We start from the raw sequence: 25,485 nt of genomic DNA on the forward strand, positions 1-25,485 counted from the left end.
GCAAACAGTAAACCTGGATTTTGTATCTAGTCATTCTCTCTCCAGAGCCCAAACTCCTTATCATTCTATTGATGATTCCTCTGGTTCTGTTTTGCCACCCAAAAATGGGCCCAATGAGACTGGACCCAGTGGGGCACTGCAGCTAGAACACCATGCCACCCAGAGTCACACCTGGACAAATTACAAGACTAATGAACTGGGGGAGACATTTCGGAGGCAGGGTCAGGTCTACTAAAACCCACCCTGGCCACTCTGCTCGTCAACCCAGGCCAGCCTCACCAATTTGACCTTCTGCCTCTGGCCTTTTGCTTTTTGTCTCAGCCATTATTATCATATAATCTTAAACCCTTAAAGATGGGAGAAATTTGAGATCATTCTTAATCTGGTTTAAGCTGAGAATGAGCCCGCGATTGGCATCTCTCTTCCCAGACCTAAAATTAAATCTGCAAAGCCCCGTATCAGATTTCTAATTTTTTTTCTCCCTAACCTTTCTGCCACTTTAATCTCTTAACCCTAAATCACAATTGGTACAACAGCTTGGGGCCAAGCCATTTCAAACAAATTCCTACTGGTGATAGGTTTTGCAATATACCAAGACTACAAGGGCAATTAACTTTGGCAAAATAAGGGTCACACCTAATTTCCTGAGAAACTCATAAACTTCATGTAATCCTGAATAATTGGACATCTATCAAAGGGTTCATACAGTAATTCTCTTGAGAGATCATTGTAATCTGCCAGTTTGATTAATTCCCCAGAAATATAGAGCTGAAGTTGATAAGCTTAGCCCTCATCCTGCTGCGCAGAGAAAAACTTGAGCTGTGGCAGCCTTCTAAGACACTGCTCAGGCCCTACTTGCCCGTGGGAAATTGTTTTCACACCTTTGTAATATTTTCCATTGACTCTATGCTCAAGGGAAGAATCTGAAGCTGTATAGACACAGATTCACTATGTTTACTTCTCAGCTTCATGAGATCTCCGACTTCACCTTTAAACAACACCCATCTATTTGGTAACTCCAATATTATGAAAGAACTGGTGTTGGTATAAAGATGTGAGTTTTCTTGTACATATTGTTAAAGTCAAAGAAAATCATCCATATTGTGATAAGAGAGAATATATGCCAGTTGAGCTGTCTGCTGTCAGAAAGTGGAATAAAGACGTGATATGAAACCAGGAAAGATACCTAGAAGCCCACTGCCTCCTTGGCTTGATGCTTGGATGTTCTGGTGTTCGCCTATTACTTGATTCCTCAAGGTTGCTCAGAAACTTACGCTTCTGTGTCACCAGGAGACAACCTGAATATTTTGCTACTGTTCCTCATTCAGCTTTGACCTTCCTAGCAGATAAAGGACAAGAACATACCACATTTTAGGTATTCACCAAATAATCTCAACATAGGCTGTTTGCTCAAGCAATTAGAAACATCTCTGCTGTTTTCAGTGTGTTTTTGTTTGGTTGATAGTTGTGCTGGTAGTGGAGGGGGCTGTGTTTTCTTTTTTTAAATTTCTTTCAGCAGTTATACAAACCTTGATACATTTCTTCATCAAAGGATTTGAATCAAGTATTAGGAAATTGCATGGAATATTTTGGGCATCAGCTCCTTCTACCGGGACTGATCCTTAAAATCAAAGGCAAAAACTGCTCTATTCCTTTGTCATGCTTGTTTGCAGTCTGTTTGTCAAATTATCTGTTTGTTTTTAGCAAAGGCTATTAAGAATTATTTTTAGTTTAAATACGCAGACCCTTCTCAAAATGTGGTGATGTTAGTTTCCTGGATACTAGATATGACATTTGCAAGTAGACATTGGTTTTCCACACTATTTTTTTTAAAAATTATTATATCATTACCCATGATTTATTGCACTCCGAGGGGCCTCCCAGGCATTGTTAAGTGATGCTTGCCTGAGCCAACTTTTAAAAGTCATAATGCCCTTCTAGTATTTATTCAGGGACATTCCATCTATTCTTTCCCTGAAAAAAAGACCACAATGCTTTTCTTCTATGTTTAATAGCCCAACACAAATCACTAACCAGTGTTAAGGCTGACAAGCCCAGCGAGGGCCGTCCATTCAACAGCCAAGCTCAGCAAAGGTGCATCTTCCACAGCAAACAAAGGGCCCAGAATTAAAAACATCTGCTGGCTGCTCTGGTCCCAATCTGTTAATACTGTGAAATGAATGATTAAAACCACTTCATTAACTGTAGGTACTAGAAATGCTACATATAGGTGCATTATCACTCAATGTGTGGTTTAATTTAATGTCTTGATTCCACTGGGAAAATGCCTAATCCATAGGCTATCAGTGATTTATCACTATCCTCAGATATCTACAGTATTGCTAACATTTTTTAAGTTAAAACATTCTTTGTCAATGATGTTTAAAAGGAAATGGTATGGAGATGGTTAGTGGAGGAGAAAACAACGTAGGATAGAGGATTACTAGGTATCGATGGCTTGCTTACAAAAACATAAGGGTTTTTTTTTAAGTTTTACAATACACAGACCTGCTGCTTTAGACATCAATTATGATATTTTGCACAAGTTAGTCACCTGCTCTTGCTGCTGACTTTGCTTTGATTCACCTCTCAGTTGACTCATTGATTTTTAGACTCTGGTGCAGACAACAACAAACTATGAAAATACCAAGGTTTGAGGCACTAGATGAATTAGTCAATGATTCTCTATTATTGCCACCGAGGCTCTGAGCAAAATACAAAGTATAGAAGTGTAGATTCCCCAGTTCAGTTTGTGTATTTGACCAGTTTCTCAACAAAATCACACTTAGCCCACGGGCATGACAATTATTTGTGTCATCTTACTGCAACTGTAGGATGTTTAGCATTCACGGCCTCAGAACCAGACGGTAGTATTCCCCTCCCAAATGCACACACACCTACAAACTCAGTCACACCCCACATTTCCAAAATCCTAAATATCTCACTCTTTCTGCCATCTTGTAGCTGTCCAAAGTACACACCCAAAGTACTTCATTCTCCCATGTTTTCCTTCCCTTTTCCATGCCACTTCTCCACCCTCCCAAAAAAAAAAATTGCCTAAGTCCTGGTAAAATGCCTCAGCCCAAATTGTTCACTATAATATTTGTTGATTTAAGGATCAATACGTGTTCTGATCCTTGCCATTTGTAAAGATAAAAGCAATTTAATGATCCAATTAAAGTAACTCACAGTAAGGTCTCAATGACTAATAGACATAATCTTTTTAGGGGTAATTACCCATGAAGAAAGAATAGCCCCACCTACAGCCTTCTGCCAATGCCCATCATGCAAGACAAAAATCATGAACTCATGACTCCCTTTATGAAAGGTTGATGACTCCTGGTACAGTGGAAAACTCAGGAAACCCTCTTTTTGACTACAAAAAGTTTATAACAAAGAGATTTCATTTCTCCAGTGTCATCAAAAACACCATATCCAGATTAGTGTTATTATTTTCCCATTCTCTAAGAGCAAAGTAAAGTTAAAACCAAGGAAGAGGAATAAGAGGTCTTGGGTTTTCTGGTTGTACCTTGATTCTTAAGTCTTTCTGACTTGTCTTGTGACAGACTAACCAGAAACCCAGACATGTCTTCTCAGCAAATCTCCTAAGTTTCTATTTTATTTGGCTGCAAAAAAAAAAAAAAGGCAGTTTTATTTAAGTTTTTAGGTTTTACTAAACGCAGTCCCTCTTCCCATAAAAATTACAGCAAAATTCAAAGTCCAACGAAATGGCAAATGGTGTTGCATAAATTTTAGTACATAAATTTTGGGAGGGAAAAACAGGTTTGACTTTCATTTTATAAAAAATTCATAGTCAGGACTTTCTTCTTGTGGAATTGCATTGCTGTCTTCAGCATTACCTCACAAATACTCAGAGAAAACACTGGTGCTCTTAAAATGATTTGAGTATTTTTCTTTCTTGGTATGCCTTGGTACATCATTACGTTGAAGGATTTAATTGCACGTGAAGAAACCCAGTATGTTCTCGGAGTTATTTTCCATTTTTCCCTTAACATGGGCATTTTGTTTTGACGTCACTAACAGTCAGTGAGAGCAGAGACAGGCAGTGGTTAAAAGAGACCACAACTAGCGGAAAATACACTGATACTGTTTCTTTTATAGTTGTCATTCATTGGTGGTGTCATTCATCATGCACTATTGTGTAAACAGCCATTTTTAGCCCTACTGTGCAAGAACAGAGGCAGATTATGCTGTTATTCCTGGAAAACTGGTACAAGAAAGAAGGGTCACAGCTCCCCCTTGGAGCTGCTGATGATAAAAACCTGTTCACAATGTTTAGCTGCAGCTCTATGATTGACTCGTTTGAGGAAAATGCATCTTAATAGTGCTATTTTTGAAGACATTTTTGTAAAAATTACTTTATTTAATCATTTACTTCTTTAAATTCTGTGATTTTTGCCCTCTATAATCCTCCTTTGCTAATGGAAATTACAACTAACTAATTAATTAAAATATTATTTATTGGGGCCTCATTATAGACAGTGAGAAAGATATAATACATGAGAAGTGTTTCCTTACTGTTGTCTTATGTCAATATATGTGTATACGTGTGTGTGAAAAAAATAATTTTTAAATCATGTCCTTTGTAGGGACATGGATGAAACTGGAAACCATCATTCTCAGTAAAGTATCGCAAGGACAAAAAACCAAACGCCGCATGTTCTCACTCATAGGTGGGAATTGAACAATGAGAACTCATGGTCACAGGAAGGGGAACATCACACTCCGGGGACTGTTGTGGGGTGGGGGGAGGGACAGCATTAGGAGATATACCTAATGCTAAATGACCAGTTAATGGGTGCAGCACACCACCATGGCACATGGATACATATGTAACAAACCTGCACATTGTGCACATGTACCCTAAAACTTAAAGTATAATAATAAAAATAAATAAATAAAATAAAAAGATAAAAAAACATATTGTAAAAACCCTAAGTTGAGTTTTTTTTAATCAACAGAACATCATGTTGAATATAGCTGATAATTGAGTAGTATGCATCTCAAGAGAGGAAATTTCTAGTGCTCTTATTACAAAGTAGGTGAAGTATTTGAGTTGATAAATATGTTAATTCACTTAATTTACTCATCCCGCTTTATATTCAAAAAATCATAACACCAGTTTGTGCCCCATAAGCATATGCAACTATGATTTGTCGAATACAATTAAAAGTAAAAAACAAAACAAAAAATCCCTCTAAAAAAGAACCTGTGGAATCAACTTAGCTAGTTCTCATTCTTCTATTTATACCCTAAGTCATCAAGTTCTGTGCTTTAACATGTTTTAAAACATATCTTGCGTTCATTTAGAAATGCCAAAAAAGTATAATTACAGAATGAGCAACAATGTACCCACCACCCAGCTTAAGAAATAAAGTGGGCAGGGTGAGGTGGCTCATGCCTGTAATCCCAGCACTTTGGGAGGCCGAGGTGAGCAGATTACCTGAGGTCAGGAGTTCAAGACCAGCCTGGCCATCATGGTGAAACCCCATCTCTACTAAACATACAAAAATTAGCTGGGTGTGGTGGCAGGCACCTGTAATCCCAGCTACTTGGGAGCCTGAGGCAGGAGAATAGCTTGAACCCAGGAGGCAGAAGTTGCAGTGAGCCAAGATCGTGCCACTGCACTCCAGCCTGGGTGACAGAGTGAGACTCTGAAAAAAAGAAAGAAGGAAGGAAGGAAGGAAGGAAGGAAGGAAGGAAGGAAGGAAGGAAGGGAGGGAGGGAGGGAGGGAGGGAGGGAGGGGGGAGGGAGGGAGGGAGGGAGGGAGGGAGGGAGGGGGAAGGGAGGGAGGGAGGGAATGAAGGAAGGAAGGAAGGAAGGAAGGCCAACATGGTTGAAGCCCCAAAGAACCACTTCCCAATTATATCTCCTCTCTGTCCCTTAGAAGCTAATTATTGTCCTGAATTTGGAATTTATTATTCTAATAAGTTTATTTATACTTTTACTACCCACATCACACAACGTGTGTCTCTAAACCATATGTAAGTGGCATGCTTTTACCTTTATATGGCATTATACCATATATTTTCTCCTGCACCTTGTCCTTTTTGATGCTCTATGCTGTATTTGTGAGATTCATCATAGTACAGTACATTCTTAGCATGGAATAGTATATAGTAGTGAAAGAAAAAGAAGTGTAAATGATGTTCTGTATTTGTTCTTCCTCTGCATTGTAATGACCAGTGCCTTATTGCAGCCTCTCTGGCCTTTATACTTGCACCATTATCACTGCCTCAGGTCTCTACCTACTCTAAAGTAATTTCCATTATACTGCCAGGCATGTGCTTAGAAACACTACTTTCAAGATACTAAATTGTGCAAAAATATTTAGTGAATCTCTGCTCTTTAGCACATCAGGGCCAAGTTCTCATGCCTAACTTTCAAAATGCCAATGCCATGCACACATCCTTCAGCCCACCCTGAAGGTCACCTGCAGCATCAGGGGGCAGTTCCCACACACATTCATGGTTTTCTGTCTCAACTCTCTGCACCCCTTCCTGCCTGTGGCTCTGGCTACAGGTGTGAGCTCAGCCTGCAGGAGGACAGGCCAGGTGAATTATTGCCCCAGGCAATAAAGAAGCACAGAAGCTGGTAAATATTCGGCGAGGCCCGGGTGAGAAAGGCCCACCTGTGTCCTGGTTGAGGGTCTTCAGGGTTCTTTGGGGCCCGGGTATTCCTGAAATCATGGATCACCCACCTATGCTTTGAGATATGCTTTAATTTTTTTTTTTTTCTGGAAGCCCTGCAACTTCCCTAAAAATTGAATGAATTATAGAACAGACCTGTGGTGTCAATGGGTCATGTTTGGTTAGAAGGTGATAATCTACAGAATTCTACAGATTCCAGGTACTGTGGACCTATTCCACATGGACTAATAAGAGGATGAATCTTCTTTAAGATTTGGCCTCTGAGTGATTTTGGACTTTCATGTGCCAGCCCTAATGGCCACAGATTTTCTGATGATTAGTGAGCATTTATTCTTTTGACTTAATTATTGTCTCCTTTTCATGTGAATTTATTACTCCCACTGAAACCATGTACTTACCAATAAACTATTTGCTATTCAAAAAAAAAAAGAAGCTGGTAAATAAAGACCCAGCTTTTTTTGCCCACGGTGGAACACTCCTGAGATATGCTCTGTGTGGCCTTTTAGAAAGTCTCTAGGATGATGGAACCCCAGTTGTCCATAGTGATAACCCATTCATTCACCTAAACTTTACTGGCTTTTTTCCCTTCCTGTCTCACCTCCCCACTGGCCACGTGTGCCTCATGGGTTCACCTCCCACAAAAACTACTTATACTTGAGTCCTTGCCTGAAGGTGTCCTTTTTAGACAATTGCTACCAAAATTGGCCCTAGATAGTTACCCTCAGGATAAGATTCTGGAATTGAATCACTTGCCAGTCAATGGCAAGGCGCATCCTCCTGCTGATGGTAAGTGGGGTCGTGATAAGCCTGGTGGGCTGCAGCCTCACACTTACTAAGATGCTCACCTGTGGTGGGTCAAATCCAGGTAAAAGGTATCACGTGTTTACTCTGGCACTGGAAATTTATAACACTAGCTTATGGGCTTTCGCTAGCACTGGAAAGATATAAGAGCAACACAAATTGTAAAGATTCTAGAGTTAAAATAGTTTTTGTCAAATGTCCTAGGCAGCTTAAAGAAAGACAATTACAGTCCGGAATAGCTAGCCATCAACTCATGGCAAGCTGTAGGAGCTGGAAAGCCTGCAGGCATCTGTAGAGTTGTAGAGAAACCTACGCATCCTGCAGCCAGCAGACAGACTATGCTGAAAGGCATGCCTAAGCTTTGATCTTAAAAGTGGCAGAGTTTGGTTTTTTGTCCTTGCCATGGTTTGCTGAGAATGATGGTTTCCAGCTTCATCCATGTCCCTACAAAGGACGTGAACTCATCATTTTTTATAGCTACATAGTATTTCATGTTCTCACTCATAGGTGGGAACTGAACAATGAGAACACATGGACACAGGAAGGGGAACATCACACAGGAAGGGGAACATCACACACCGCGAACTGTTGTGGGGTCGGGGGAGGGGGAAGGGATAGCATTAGGAGATATACCTAATGCTAAATGATGAGTTAATGGGTGCAGCACACCAACATGGCACATGTATACATATGTAACAAACCTGCATATTGTGCACATGTACCCTAAAACTTAAGGTATAATAAAAAAAAAAAAGTGGCAGAGTTACAAAGAGATTGAATTCACAGCTTAAAATGTTCCCTAGATAAAAACCCAAAGGGCTAAAAACGTAGCAGTAGGACCTATAAACTTAGGATGGAAATTTTGTGGGCTGATGACCTTAGGAATTTTGAACTACCTGAATGTCCTTAGGAACTTTGAACTTTGGAGACTGATGGACCCTCCAGGTGTTCAGAAACAGCACCTTGCCCTTACTAGTAAAGAAGGGCGTACCATGACCTGAATACTATCACCGAAGAAAAATGCCATGCAAGATGGTATTTGACTGCTCAGAAATGACCCTTGGCTCCCTTCATTGTTTCTAGATCAAAAACTAGGGTCAATTCTCAGTACAGCCCAGGTGAGGAAGTGCATTGCTGCTGTGGGAGGAAATGAATTATCACCAAAATAGCTGAGGGATATGGCTTCTCTGTACTTGGGATAACCAAGAGAAAATGCCTGGAAATTAAAATGAGGACACGGGACTAAGGATGGTGCAGGGCACAATATAAGCTTGGATAGGAGATAATTTACTGGGCTAAGGGAACTTTTGTATGACTTAAAATTTAACCTCCTGGCAAAGACTCCTCGAGCCTTTCCTAAAACATTGCTGGAATAATAGCCCCTTGATGACTGGAGAGGATAATGGCCTATAGCAAATTAGGTGAAGATGCCAGAACAGGCTTAGCAAAGTATTAAAGGGATCAGAAGGTCTAGTTTTAGCATTGGTTTGGGGTTGATATACTAAATGTTGGGGTACTGTCCTTCAAAATGTGGTATATACGTTGATCAGACGGCCCATTATATGGTGCTATCTCCCCAAGAGCTAGAATATATGGTTTTAGAACCAAAGTTCTGTTTTATCTTATTAGAAATTAAAACTGAGATATTTATAATAAATTTATTTCCTGATTTGTAGTAATATAAGCCTATTACATGTTAATATAAATAACATTTTATTAATAATAATGTATTCACCTAAAAAAATTTAGTGAGAAGAGTGGATTGTTTTGTCTTATAAATCTGTCATGTCTGGCTTGATTAAAGATATTTAGTCTTTGTTAATAATGTAAGGACCTTCCATTCTGCCTGTCATTGCCCATGTCATGTAACTGTTGATAAAACTCATCATTGTAGAACCAACAACACATCCATGGTGTTGCTCTCAAGAAATTCACTCAGCTGAGAAATGCATGGGAAATTGAGAAGTGAAACTTCAATAGAAGACTTTCAATTGACTTCCTTAGAACTCAACTTATGGACTCCATAAATGATCTATTTCTATTTTTGTTAAATGACTATTATTAATTTAGAGATTATTTGCTTCTGTAGTCACTTGCTAAACAAGCTGTATTATAATTATTCATGTACATATTTATTAATCATCATGAGTTTATTTACACATCTGTCAAGCACATAATATATTCTGGATGTTCATTTTCAAAATGAATAGTGCATCATTTCTACTTCTGAACAACACCAAATCCAGCCAAGGTAATAGACTGCAAAGAAATCATAACAGTAAGTGGATATAGATTATACTAGCCATAGGAACAATGGAAGCCCATTTAACTCTACATTTAATATGTAAATGGTAAATATTTAACGCTACCTGGAGAGGTCAAAGAAGGTTTTGAAAAGGAAGCAGACTTCAAGATGAAATCAGAAAGGACTAGTAGATTATTTTGCAGGTTGATAAGATAAAGAAGACAGCAGAAGAGGTTTTATGAAGAGTTAACAGCAGGTACAAAATCATAGGGTCTTGAGGGACCACTGCATTTGCAGACATACAAGCAATTTTGTGGTTGGGATATAGGGAGAGAAAAGAGGGAGATGGGCGCTGAGAAGATCATAAAGGCCTTGCACAGCATAATGAGGAGTTGCTACTTTGTCCTGTAAAAGTAGGTTTCATGGCCAGGCATGGTGGCCCATGCAGCCTGTAATTCCAGCACTTTGGAAGGCCAAGATGGGAGGATTGCTAGAGCCCAGGAGGCATAGGTTGCAGTGAGCTGAAATTGAGTGACTGCACTCCAGCTTGGGCAACAAGCAAGACCCTGTTTAAAAAAAAAAAAAAACTTAATTTTATAAGAAAGAAGTGAGTTTCACATCTGCCCACACACTAGCCTAACAACAGCACATGCATTTGTGAAATTGCTAGGGTATGAACACGCAGATATTCTTTCAGATATTCCTTGACTTCTTACACAGAACATAATGATTGTTAATCAATAAATTTACATTGTCTAAAAAAAAATGTGGTGGGACAGTGGTAGCAGCAAGAAAGAGAAGGCGGACATGGTGGTAAAAATATACCATATCGCAGCCCCCATCATAGCAGGTGAAAGAGATTTACAAGGTACTCCAGAATGTCAAAGGATGTCAAGATGCAAGATCGAGATTGCAAAAGCTCAGGCCACTGCTGTTTCCTTACATCTGGAGGTGGGTAGGTGGGAACAATACAAATTCTCACACAGACCTACACTCAAAAATTCACAAATGCCTATTAAGTCTGCCTCAAGTTAGCTATGACCACGAGAACGGACAGGTCAGGAGTGGTGCCATGGGAAAAAAAAAAGCTGCTCAGTTTTTTGGCCATGCTCCATAATCAATAACCACATCACCATGGTGTGCTGCTCTGTGCCCCATAACATGGTCTCTTATTTTAACTTTAATGTTCCTCAGACCCTTCCAATTTACCGATAATAACATTGTAAGTTTCTAATCATTCAGTAAATGTTTCTATAGAGATCTTTGTAAAAATTTCTTCAATTTTTGAGGCCAAATAAAGAATATAGACATGCACTTTTGGGAGGCCGAGGTGGGTGGATCACCTGAGGTCAGGAGTTCAAGACCAGCCTGGCCAACATGGTGAAACCCCATCTCTACTAAAAATACAAAAAATTAGCCAGTTGTGGTGGCACGCACCTGTAGTCCCAGCTACTCGGGAGGCTAAGGCAGGAGAATCACTTGAACCCAGGAGGCGGAGGTTGCAGTGAGCTGAGATCATGCCATTGCACTCCAGCCTGGGCAACAAGAGCAAAACTTCTTCTCAAAAAAAAAAAAAAAAAAAAAGAATATAGACATGATAACTTAAATACATGTCATATGAAAATATTGAAAACAAAAAAATTAAAGATTATTCATATTCCTATCATTTTTAGTAAAATAATGTAAGAAGTAGAACTATCCTCCATGTTCATACTATGATGGTGGTTAATTTTATATGTCCAGTTGACTGGCCACAGGGTACCCAGATTCCATGTTATTTCTAGGTGTGTCTGTGAGGGTGTTTTTGGATGAGATCAGCGTTTGAATCAGTGGACTCAGTAAAGTAGACTGCTCTGCCCAGTGTGAGTGGGCATCATCCAATCCACTGAGGTTCTGAATACAATAAAAAGTGGAGAAAGGAAGAAGTCATTCTTTTTCTTTCCTGCCTCACAGTTTGAGCTTGAACATCCCATCTCATCTTCTCTGTCCCTTGGACTGGGACTTGGCCTGAGTTATACCACTGTCTTTCTAGGATCCCCAACTTGGACAGCTGATTCTAAGTCTTCTCAGCCTCCTCAATCTGTGAGCCAATTTCTCATTATAAACATAAACACACACACACACACACACACACACACACGTATCCTACTTATTCTGTTTCTCTGTAGAATACTAATACTAATCATTTAGGACAACCTCCTAATATTACTCTATTTATAAACATATATCTATCTAAGCTTACATGCATTTTTTCAAAGAAAGAGCAACAACAAAAAGACTGTTTTATACCTACAGACATGTCCCATCCTATATTTTTTCCACCTAACGATTTCATGTACATACTTCCAGGTCTTTGTACAGTGATCCCCCCTTATCTGCAGTTTCTCTTTCTGTGTTTTCAGTTACCCATTATCAAACAGGGTCCAAAAACATTAAATGGAAAATTCAAATAAACAATTCATAGAGTTACAAATTGCATGCCATTCTGAGTAGATTGATAAAATCTCAAGCTGTCCCTCTCTATTCCACCTGGAACATGACTCATCCCTTTCTCCAGCATCTCCACACTATAAACACTACCTACTTGTCAGTCACTTAGTAGACACCTCAGTTATCAGGTCAACTGTCCAGCTATTGGACAGTTGGTCAGTCACTTAGTAGACACCTCAGTTATCAGGTCAACTGTCCAGGTATTGCGGGGTTATATTCAAGTAATCTTTGTTTTACTTCATAATTGTTCAAAAGTGCAAGAGTCTTGTGCCTAATTTATAAATTATACTTTAACATAGGTGGTATGTATGCATAGGAAGAAACATAGCACATAGAGGGCCTCATGTTATCTGAGGTTTCAGGCATCCACCGGGGGTCTTGGAATATATTCCCCATGGATTAGTGGTGGACTATTGTACATAGATGTACCTCTTCTGAAGATTCAACTGATTATAAAACACTGTCTTTGGGGCTTAAAAAAGGGGGGAGAAGAAATGGAGGAAAGAGAAAGAGATTGATTGAAAATAACAATTCTTATATGATATTTACTACATAAAATATCTCATTTTGTTGCTATGTAAATATACATATTAGTATCCCAGCTTTATCAATGAGGATACTGAGGCATGAAGGAGCTAGACAGATATTAAATGATAAGGTTGGGTGAGATAAATCTTAGGCAGTATGATGGTTAGTACTGTCAATCTTGATTAGACTGAAGGATGTAAAATATTGTTCCTGGGTGTGTCTGTGAGGGTGTTGCCAATGGAGATTAACATTTGAGTCAGTGGACTAGGAGAGGCAGATTTGCCCTTAATCTGGCTGGGAACCGTCTAATCAGCTACCAGCATGGCTAGGATAAAAACACGCAGAAGAACTGGGAAAGAATAGACTGGCTAAGTCTTCTGGCCTCCATTTTTCTCCCTTGCTGGATGCTTCCTGCCCTCAAACATCGGACTCCAAGTTCTTCAGCTTTTGGACTTTTGGACCTACAGCAGTAGTTTGCCAGGGGCTCTCCGCCCTCCAGCCACAGACTGAAGACTGCACTGTCAGCTTCCCCACTTTTGAGGTTTTGGGACTCGGACTGGCTTCCTTGCTCCTTAGCTTGCAGACGGCCTGTTGTGGGACTTGACCTTGTGATTGTGTGAGTCAATACTCCTTAATAAATTCCCTTTCATATATACATTTATCCTATTAGTCCTGTGCCTCTAGAGAACCCTGACTAATACAGGCAGTCTGTTTCTAGGATCTTAACAATCAATCTCAGTACTATTCTACCTTTGAAAAAGAAAGTAATCAATATATTCGATACTATGGCAAAGAAGAAGTCACATCACACTTGGCTTTAAAAAGAGAAAACAATTAAGATGTATTTTGGCAAACACTTTCAGTATGTACAGGTTTGTTGTTTGTGTTTAAGAACTATTACTAACAGCCTTCGCCTTCAGTGGAACACGGTCTTGTGAACACTATTCTGGAAATCCATGTGTTATAATGGAATACTCGATGCTTATTCAAGCTCCTGCTTTTCACCTTTCCTTGAAGCCTCCTAGAAGTTTATCATCTGGGGCTCTTGCTCTGGCCTTTGAACTAAGGCTGAAAGTCGGGAAACAAACAGGACATTTCAGGAAATCCTAGAAACTGTGTTTCTCAGAATATTAGGACTGTCCAGAGGTAGGCAGCGCTCTCACCAAAAACCATCACCTCCCTTGGAGTCCTAGCTCCATTCTAGACTTTACAAATTGAAAACAAAGAAACAGTTCCCTCTTCTCTCTAATCCTCAAAAGCTTGGCACCCAGAAAACCTCTGGGACTGAATAGAGAAGCTTGGTGGGACACAGGTGAATTCAGAACTTCTTAGAAACCAAGACTTCAGGTTGCACCAGTGCATTGGTGAGTTGATTCTCTGCTGGACTAAAGGTGAGTGTATTAGTCTGTTTTCATGCTGCTGATAAAGACATACCCAAGACTGGGCAATTTGTAAAGAAAAAGAGGTTTAGTGGACTCACAGTTCCACGTGGCCTGGGAGGCCTCACAATCATGGTGGAAGGTGAAAGGCATGTCTTACATGGTAACAGACAACAGAGAATGAGAACCAAGCAAAACGGAATTCCTCTTTTTATAAAACCATCAGATCTCATGAGACTTATTCACTAACATAAGAACACTATGGGGGAACCACTCCATGATTCAATTATCTCCCCCTGGGTCCCTTCCCACAACACACGGGAATTATGGGAGCTACAATTAAAGATGAGATTTGGGTGGGGACACAGCCAGACCATATCACTGAGAAACAAACATAAATTTGGAAAAATTTTTCTCAATAAATCCTGACCAGAGCCTCTCTTTCCTGAATATCTCATATTTTGAGGGAAGCAGAGTACAAGTAACAGGATGACAAAAAGAGCAAAATAAAGAAAAAAGAGGAAATGACAGGGATAACTGATGCATGGGTAGGACAGAGATGGGGGTGGTCAGAGAGAAGACAAAGGCAAAGAAGAGGTGTAAGAAAAGTCAGAGAGGAAAGAGAGTGTAGTGAGTATTTGGGGTTGCTTATCAACTTTCACTTCTCCCTTTTTCCTGGTTTGCAAAGGCCTCATTTTGTTTAGGTATCTAGTTATTACCGCCTCCATCCCACCCCACGTGTATTATTCAAAAGAGGGTTGGCTATTCCTGCTGAGGGGGAGCCCTGATTGACACGGGTCAGTCATGGTGATACTGTTTTCCTTGCCAATGATGAAGTTCAGGGCAAAGTTCTACTAACTGATGCTCCAACAGAAGTCTGCCATGTGGCATCTGCAAAATGTTCCCACTCTTAAGGAAACACAGAATGAGACAGTCCCTGATATGGCTTGGCTGTATCCCCACCAAAATCTCAACTTGAATTGTATCTCCCAGAATTCCTATGTGTTGTGGGAGGGACCCAGGGAGAGGTAATTGAATCATGGCAGCTGGTCTTTCCCATGTTTTTCTCATGATAGTGAATTAGTCTCACAGATCTGATGGGTTTATCAGGGGTTTCCACTTTTGCTTCTTCTTCATTCTCTCTTGCTGCCACCAGGTAAGAAGCACCTTCTGCCTTCCGCCATGATTCTGAGGCCTCCCCAGCCATGTGGAACTATAAGTCCAATTAAACCTCTTTTTAATCCCAGTCTAGGGTATGTCTTTATCAGCTGCATGAAAACAGACTAATACAGTAGATTGTATTAGTAATTGGTACCAGTAGAGTGGGGTGTTGCTGAAAAGGTACCCAAAAATGTGGAAGCAACTTTGGAACTGGATAACAGGCAGATGTTGGAATGGTTTGGAGGGCTCAGAAGAAGACAGGAAAATGTGGGAAAGTTTGGAACTTCCTAGAGACTTTTTGAGTGTCTTTGCCCAAAATGCTGATAGCAATATGGACAATAAGGTTCAGGCTGAGGTGGTCTCAGATGGAGATGAGGAACTTGTTGGGAACTGAAGTAAAGGTGGCTCTTATTATGTTTTAGCAAAGAGATTGGTGGCATTTTGCCCCTGCCCTAGAGATTTGTGGGACTTTGAACTTGAGAAAGATGATTTAGGGTATCTGGTGGAAGAAGTTTCCACTAAGCAGTAAAGCATTCAAAATGTGACTTGGGTACTGTTAAAGGCATTCAGTTTCATAAGGGAAGCAGAGCATAAAAGTGGAAAATGTACAGCCTGACTGTGGTAGAAAAGAAAAACCCGTTTTCTGGGGAGAAATTCAAGCCTGCTGCAGAAATTTGCATAAGCAGCAAGGAGCCTAATGTTAATCCCCAAGACCATGGGGAAAATATCTCCAGGCCATGTCAGAGATCTTCATGACAGCCCCTCCCATCACAGGCCTGGAGGCCCAGGAGGACAAAACGGTTTTGTGGGCCAGGCTCAGGGTCCCTGAGCTGTGTGCAGCCTAGGGACTTGGTGACCTATGTCCCAGTTGCTCCAGCCATGGCTGAAAGGGGCCAACATACAGCTTGGGCTGTGGTTTCGGAGGGTGGAAGCCTCAAGCCTCAGTGGCTTCCATGTGGTGTTGAGCCTGCAGGTGCACAGAAGTCAAGAATTGAGGTTTGGGAACCTCTGCCTAGATTTCAGAAGATCTATGGAAACACCTGGATGCTCAGGCAAAAGTCTGCTGCAGGGGCAGTGCCCTCATGGAGAACCTCTGCTAGGGCAGTGTGGAAGGGAAATGTGGGGTTGGTCAGAGCCCCCACATAGAGTACCTACTGGGGCAGTGCCTCGTGGAGCTGTGAAAAGAAGGCCACTGTTCTCCAGACCCCAGAATGGTAGATCCACATTCTGGTGCAGCTTGCACCATGCACCTGGAAAAGCCACACACACTCAATGCCAGCCATGAAAGCAGCTGGGAGGGAGGCTGTACCCTGCAAAGCCACAGGGATGGAGCTGCCCCAGACCATGGGAACCCACCTCTTGCATCAGTGTGACCTGGATGTGAGACGTAGAGTCAAAGGAGATCATTTTGGAGCTTTAAAATTTGATTGCCCTGCTGGATTTTGGACTTGCTTGGGCCCTGTGAACCCTTTGTTTTGGCCAATTTCTCCCACTTGGAATGGCTGTATTTACCCAATATCTGTACCCCCATCGTATCTAGGAAGTAACTAACTTGCTTTTGATTTTACAGGCTCATAGGCGGAACGGACTTGCCTTGTCTCAGATCAGACTTTGGACTGCGGACTTTTGGGTTAATGCTGCAATGAGTTAAGACTTTAGGGGACTGTTGAGAAGGCATGATTGGTTTTGAAATGTGAGGACATGAGATTTGGAGGGGCCAGGGGTGGAATGATATGGTTTGGCTGTGTCCCCACTCAAATCTCAACTTGAATTGTATCTCCCAGAATTCCCACATGCTGTGGGAAGGATCCAGGGGGAGGTAATTGAATCATGGCAGCTGGTTTTTCCCATGCTATTCTCATAAGAGTGAATTAGTCTCAAGAGATATGATGGGTTTATCAGGGGTGTCTGCTTTTGCTTCTTCCTCATTCTCTCTTGCTGCCACCATGTAAAAAGCACCTTTCACCTTCTGCCATGATTCTGAGGTCTCCCCAGCAATGTGGAACTGTCAGTCCAACTAAGCCTCTTTATCTTCCCAGTCTAGGATATGTCTTTACCAGAGCGTGAAAACAGACTAATACAGCCCCTTTCTGCCTCTGGCTATTGTCACATCTGGAGGTGATGGCTTGAATCTGCTCCTGCCCTTCTCCCACCACAAGGAAAATGAGCTTTAGAAAGCAGGCTTTACTGGCAGTGACAGAGATGGAAGTATGGAAGAACACTGGATTCTAAAATTAGCTTTTCCTGCAACCACAAACAGCCCTAATATGTTAGTGGCTTAAGGCAACACACTACACACTTTTCTTTCCCTTTGTCATGTGAGGGCTGTGGGACTTCCGGCCTCCAATCATCCCCCATTGTCTTCTCATTTCAGACCCAGGCTAAGCAGCAGCCACTACTGAGACCTGCTGCTCTCAATATCCAGAGGCAGAAAGGGGCTGTCTCATTCTGTGTTTCCTTAAGAGTGGAAACATTTGGCAGAAGTCGGAAGGCAGCAGCTTGCAAAGGGAACTGGAGCCAACCTACTCCTGAAAACTTTCTACGTGGATGTGTCATGCTTGCTCTCTCCCTACTGTCCAGAGCATGTTATGGGCTAAGCCCAAAGTCAATAAGATGACGGGTAAGGGGGTGGATGGGGGAGTGAGGAGAGTGGAGAATCCTCTTCCCATAAGGACAGGGCAAGTCATGTGACCATAGGCAGAAACATTTAATCCTCTTACAGAGAAGAAATAAAAATTTGGAAACAAAAATCCAATCGGTCAAAGTCCTTGGTGGCATTATTGAGCCACTAGTGAAAGTACCCCCAGGACACTATTCCTGGATTTCCACTTCTGTGAGATAAGATACTTCCTTATTGTTTAAGTCTGAGTTTTCTGTGATTAATGCTTTTTTGGAAAAGAGCACCTTAATTATGCAGAGAAAACACCGAATGATTTGCTCATATTCAGAAGTGGAGGAAGAAAATGGAAACTGTCAATGGACCAGGCAAAAGACAAAACCCTAGGCACTGATTCTCCTTCCCAAACACTTCAACGCTTTTCTCTCCGACTGTGAAAAGGAAGACAAGGCTTCCTATAATGTTGGGATAGTTCTGAGGCTAGATAATGAAGAACAAATACAGCCAGGAGATTCAGGCAGTATGATGGGTGTGTATGAGTTTTTATAGGTTTTGTTCCCATTCGGTTAAGTACATGTATATGTGCCAATGAATCTGAGAAAGAAAGAAACTCAAATTGACATTATTTTTCCTTACCAGTTCAATCAGATATATCCTACAAGAAGAAAAATAAAATGTATCTGTTTATATCTTCTGTGGAGTCCTAATTAGGAAAAAAAAAAAAAATCAGGCTGGTGGGACCAAGGAAAAGCAAAAAGAGAAAGCAGATAGGCTATGAGTCTGTCTTGCCTTTCTTCATGGTCCATTACATGCCCTCCTGCACAAATAACTCACCATCTTCCAGCACCCAGCTATCACCAAACCCACGGCTGATAGAAAATTGAAAGTTAGCTCACTGCAACCTTGGCGTTATCAGTATTGCACAAAGCCCTCTTCAGCACACAGCACCATCCTATAAAATCCCCAGCAAGCCTTCGTCTCCTCACAGTCAGCCTCTCTCTTACTCATCTGCCCATTGCACCCTTTCACCATATTTTCATACTTTAATAAATCTTTCTTTTTCTTTCTTTCTTTTTTTTTTTTTTTTTTTGAGATGGAGTCTCGCTCTGTTGCCCAGGCTGGAGTGCAGTGGCGCAATCTCGGCTCACTGCAAGCTCCGCCTCCTGGGTTCACGCCATTCTCCTGCCCTAGCCTCCCGAGTAGCTGGGACTACAGGCGCCCGCCACCACGCTCAGCTAATTTTTTGTGTGTTTTTAGTGGAGACAGGGTTTCACCGTGTTAGCCAGGATGGTCTCGATCTCCTGATCTCGTGATCCACCCGTCTCAGCCTCCCAAAGTGCTGGGATTACAGGCATGAGCCACAAACGCACCCGGCCAATAAATCTTACTTTACCTACAACTGTCTTGGTAAATTATTTTACCGCCCACACCATTGGCCTCAGATAGTCATGAATCACCTGCAATATCTTCCACTTGCCCATTCCTTCATTTCAATATGCTCCAATATGGTCTCTCTGCCAGGCCAAAAAAGTATATAAATATATACACATACATATCACTAAATATATAATTGTAGTTATATATATGGTATATGCATATATGTAGATGTATTGATTTTTATACATGTGTATGTAATTTTAATATATATGTACAATTTACATGAGAGAGGGCAGATTTTAAAGTCTATTTATCTGATAAAACACAATCTTTTTTTAAATTATACTTTAAGTTTTAGGGTACATGTGCACAATGTGCAGGTTTGTTACATGTGTATACATGTGCCATGTTGGTGTGCTGCACCCATTAACTCGTCATTTAGCATTAGGTATATCTCCTAATGCTATCCCTCCCCCCTCCCCACACCCCATAACAGGCCCCAGTGTGTGATGTTCCCCTTCCTGTGTCCATGTGTTGTCATTGTTCAATTCCCACCTATGAGCGGGAACATGCAGAAAACACAATCTTATCATACAGAGTTTGGGAAGAGAGGTAGACCTAAACGATCTGCTTAAGCTACTGCTACAACCTAAAATGGCCTGGTAAGAACTTTTACTGAACTCACTGAAAGAAAAAAAAATTAATGAAAACATGCGAGCTGTGCAAGAGGACAGAATCAAGGGAGTTACAACAATCATCTTTTGTTTCATTTTGCTTTATTATTTTTCTTTCTTTTTTTAAGAACGTTGAAGCTGTGACCACAGAGGTGATTGGAGAATCACAGCCCTCCTGAAATGATATCCAAACAGAAAATTTTCCAATACATATCCTAAAATCACAGAGCATGTAATTCCACATCAGCTCCAGGAAAGCAGCATCTTTGCTTAGGATATGGAAATTTGGAAGCTCATTGCTATAATCTGTGGTTATGATTTCAAGCTCCCCCAGTGATGCCGGGAATCAAACCACAGACTCCTAGTGCTAGGAGCCTTTATTGTAATCCAATAAAACCTTAACAACTAGTCTTCATTTTTATGATAAATTAAGGGCCTCATTTGCTTTAAAGCAGCCCCTCTGCCCTGGAGTTTACCTCACTGTGGAAGCAGTCCTAGAGAAACACTCAATTCAATTCAGATGGGGTAAAGACGGTGGGGGAAAAAGAGCCCAGATTCCCCACCTTGGTTGGTTTCACGGGTTCAGAAACTTCAAAACAAGTGAAAAGCTCTCTTTCAAAAGAACTGATCTTTTGGTATGAGACTCTGCTTGGGATTTTTGACAATGTCTTATGGACACTGACTTCTTAACCTGGCACTTCAGTCAGTCACAGAATGTCACCTTGAAATCATTAAAGGGACATCTGGAACTGAGGCCATGTGTACTATCCACTCACTTTCAATTTAACTTTTTTATTGTATTTTATTTTGGCTAATTTGAATTTTTGTTCAGAAGCTCAAATTCTGCTCCAGTTGCCGTATTTGCTTTGGTGTTATGTCATCTTTGTGAACTAATTTGTTGCAGAATGACCTTTAAGTCCAAAACAAACTTAAAACAAGGATCATATTTATTTCAAAACATGAATTCCTTTCTAAGATCCAAGGCACTGGGACATCAAGCCACCCCAACATCTACATGTGTGTTTTTAAAGAATTCCAAAGGTCAGCTTAGAAGGGTCAAAAATGTTTAAACCCTACATTAGAGAGACAATAAATTATGGCAAATTTGAAATGAAAAGTTTTTCAAATTTAAGTTCAAGTCTCAATTAAGCCTTCCCCAAATTAAGAACAAAATATAGGCAGCCAACTTTGTATCTCCCAATTATTCCATAACCAACACCTTAAAAAAAAACAACATTTTAACGTTGAAGTTTCTGCACTTATTCAATTACTAATTAAATGTATTCATTTCATGTATTCATTCATGAGTAATGCATGTAGTGGGAAATGAATACGTTACACCAAATTAGAAGTTTCAAGACCAATATTCTAGTTCTAGGCAGCCAATTCACCAGCTCCGTATTCTCAGAAAATCAATCATTGTGAGAACTTAAAAATGAGGTAATTATTCTAGAGCTGATATTTAGAAATAAGGTCCCTCTTTTCAATACTACTAGTCTATTATTGAACACTAAGATTATCAATTAATATTAAAATTTGAATTTGAATTCTATAAAAACATTAAATAGAAACATGGAGAAAACATTACTAAAGCATGCTCGGTTATCTATGAATAATCCAATTCACATTTAGATGATTCAGAGTCACTTGTAAATAATTATAACAGCTAAGAGTTAATGCTCACTCTGTGATAGGCACTGTTTTGGCCTAAATGCTAGATACACATACACTCATTAATTCTCATTCAAACCATATGAGTTACATTCTATTAATATCTCTCATTTTACAGATGAGGATGCTGAGACACAAAGAATTAAGTACCTGCTATGTCTCATATTGCTAAAAAGTTAGCCAATATCTAAATCCAGAAAATTTAGTTCCCAAGTCTGTGTCCTTAATCTACATTTAATGTCTCCAATAAGTGAAGGGGAACTAGATTAAAGCAGTAAATACCGAATATAATTCAGCAACACAGTTTATTCTGAATGCATACATTTAAATACCAATGTTTCTATACCATTCATATTTGGAAGAGATGCTTGTGTTTATTCAGAAAGTAGGCAGTATAATGTATAGCTCTCTAAGGGTATCTCAGAAGCCCATTGATCCCTAGTAAACATGTCTTTTCTTCCATGTTATTGACATATTTTTGGATGAAAGTATTCATAAGATAACTCATTTATAAAACACATACCACTTGTCAGGCAGTATGGATGGCAGTCTACAAACATGGTCCAAGTAACTGATGTCCCTGCATCAATGCTCTCAGTTAGTCATCTCTTACCCTCACTCTGGGCTTGGTGATGCAACCTTCCATGGCCAGTGAAATCACAGCAATAGCAAATGGGATACCAGCAGACTTGAAAGGTACTTACTCACTGGGTACTGGCACATCCTACTGTTCTTGGAAACACTGCCGGTTGGTAAAAAAAATGGTCGAGTCTTCCTGTTACCCCATCTGAAAACAAACCAGCCACCAGATATGTGAGTGAGGCCATCCTACACCAAAATGCTCCAATCAAAAGACCCACCCAGACAATCCAGAGATTCTCAAGAAATAATACATGTTTGTTGTTTTAATCTACTAAGTTTTGGAGTGGTTTGTTATACAGAAAAAGCTAAATGATACATGCATTATGCCAAGTCTTTAACAAACATCATCTCATTTAATCCTCACAAAAACCAGGCAAGGTTAACATAATGTGATTATGTTGTTTTCAGTATAATTAAAGTTGTGTCAATGAGGTACTTTCAACGTAGTTAAATTGCATGGGATCATAGAACTTAGTGTATCTCAAACTACAAGACACAAAGCATTTACTCATGACATTTGTCACTTAAGAGCTACATTGAGGTTGATACCAAAAGAAAGAATTATATATAAGGGTATCCTGCCCCATTTGCTTGCTTCTTACCATGCAAAACTTTGTGTAAAAATTATACTTTGAATAATTTCCAAAAATCATACTTTGGATAATTTCTCAGTGAGTAGTAAATTGGACACAATGATTACTAACTTTTTGGCAAATTAAAGATGCTAACTTTCTGCAAATGCTAATCTGTGGCTGATATTTTGACTCTGCTTATGTATGACAGCAACCCTAGTGCAGATACTTAGTTCATCTATCACTCCTGTTATATTCTAATTTCTAAAATGTTTTTTGTCAAATACGAATTAATATTCTCTATAGCTATCATGTCTCAAAAAGTAAAAATAATAAAAATGTTTTTAAAAAGATAAAATACCCTAATGAATAAACTATAATAATAAATCTTATGGGGCTCAAAGGTTCATCATAGACATTTATTGCATTAGTTAAAAGTAAATCTAAAAGATGATCACCTATTAGACTTTTTTTCTAACATCCTTAAACCTAGGAGGGGCCCTAAAAATAAATATTCATTTCCAGGACATTCATTTTAATATTCCTAGTTACATTAAAATGAAAAGGAAATGGAAAATGAAAGCCTAAGAATATGGAAGGAGTCAAAAGAGTTTGAGGGAGAGAAGGAAGACAAAAATGACCTCGTGGCCAGCATGAAACTCAATGTTCAGCTCCATCTTCTATATCCAAATATCAGGAAAGGCCAATGATAAATACAGCCCCCAGGAACTCAGCCCAATTCCTACTGCACTTGTTAGTAGGTAGAAACTTGATATATACATTTAAAAACCTGGAAACTCTTTTATGCATGCACAGCTTTTCCATGTCCAGTTTATTCTCAATTTTATGATTTTCAATAAATGGGAGAAGAAAAAAGGAGAAAGAAACGAATTTATCCAAGCTGTGAAATTTTAGATATTATAAAATGCTTCAAAATTAGTGGTTTGAATGAGGTTTATACTGGTTTATGCTTTTTTCCTTTCCACCATCTCCCCAACAAAAGAAAATCCCACATTGCTGATTCCAAGGGGGTAGTATTTATTTAAAGATAATTGACAGCTTCAGCCAATCATTTCCCTCCTCTTTCCAAAGGAAACAGTGGATTTTGTAATTCCAGATGCTTTCTTTACACACTGCAGCAGTCATAGGGTTTTTCAGTAGTAAACTTGACATTATTATTACTAATTCCTTGGCAAATTAAAGATGTTAATGTATTAAACTAGAGCACAATATTTTTACTTTACAATGTATTCACAGTTAGCAGCTTTTCTTGCTCTCCCTATGATTCTAACTTAACTATCAGTTGACACATCAAGGCCATTTTATTTAAATAGAAATTCCATTTGAAAATAACATGTATTTTCTGGGTTTTATCATGCCATCAATATTTGCTCAACTGAGAAATCAAAACTTTCAGTTTAATTTAGTTGTATTTATAATCCTAACTATTCCACTCCGGACCCTCTTAAAAGAATAATTGTTAACGTTGTTGATATTAATAGCAAATTATTGTGCTGACAATGGCTGTCTCATCATATTGCTCTCCCCACATTTGGTTCTTGTCCTGCCTTCTCTTTTAGAAATGTAATTTATCATTGTCATATATTCATGTAGTATAAAACATAAAATGGGTCTACAGAACTCATTTTGAAAATTAACAGTTCTTTTCCCCTTCCATGTATTGTATTCCCATTCCCCAGAAGCAACTACTTTACACTCTCTTAGATGTTTCTTTTGGTATTTACTTTCCAATACCTGAGCAACAAATAATATTATTTCTTGATTTTCAGTTTTAGGGATCTGCCTATTGGCTTTTGCTATAAGAGATATAAAATCTTTTAGCTATATTATATTTTATATTATATAATATAAAATATTTATTTTATATTATATAATATAAAATATTTATTTTATATTATTTTATATTTTATAACTATCACTCTAAAATCTGAGGTTTTAATTCCTAAACTACCTCTACCCCCAACAACTACTGTCCATACACTCACCCTCCCTGCAGTCTCTCAACATTGCTGTATCAAAATTTGTTAGATTAGTACTCAGTCATGATATCATTATTACTATGCAAAAATTTTTCACAACTAAGCCGTGCCATATAGGTCAAGCATATTCTCTTTCTCTCATACGTGTGATCATCATGGAATTGATGTTTATTTTGCTTTGGTTTGTTTTGTTTATACTGTTGGTGCTTATTTTTATACCAATCAATCACGATTTTATGCCCAAATTCTCCATCAGAAATATTCTCTCCTCAATTACATTTCAGGTATACTACCATTTTCAGCCACTTAAAGACTATCCCTGGGATCCTTTGCTCTATAGTTGCAACTGAGACCAGTTGCTCTCTACATTCACTATTTTGCTCTCATCCTGGACTCTTCTTTCACCACCTTCCCGGAGATTCCGTTTACTGCCTTGTATTGCAAGCCCTGTGTCCCCCTTTGTGTTTGTTTACTCCTTTAAATTATGGGAGTACATTCTTTAGTAGCACCAATGAATAAAAATAAGGTAAACTGTTTGAGATTTGAATGTCTAACATTTTCACTTGATTCATGGATATAGAATTCTAGGTGCAAAATCATTTTCTCTCAAAAATTTAAAAACACCATTCCATGATTTTCTAGCTTCTAGTTTAGCC

This window comes from Symphalangus syndactylus, chromosome 14, assembly GCF_028878055.3.
Source record: "Symphalangus syndactylus isolate Jambi chromosome 14, NHGRI_mSymSyn1-v2.1_pri, whole genome shotgun sequence".
Taxonomy (NCBI): Eukaryota; Metazoa; Chordata; class Mammalia; order Primates; family Hylobatidae; genus Symphalangus; species Symphalangus syndactylus.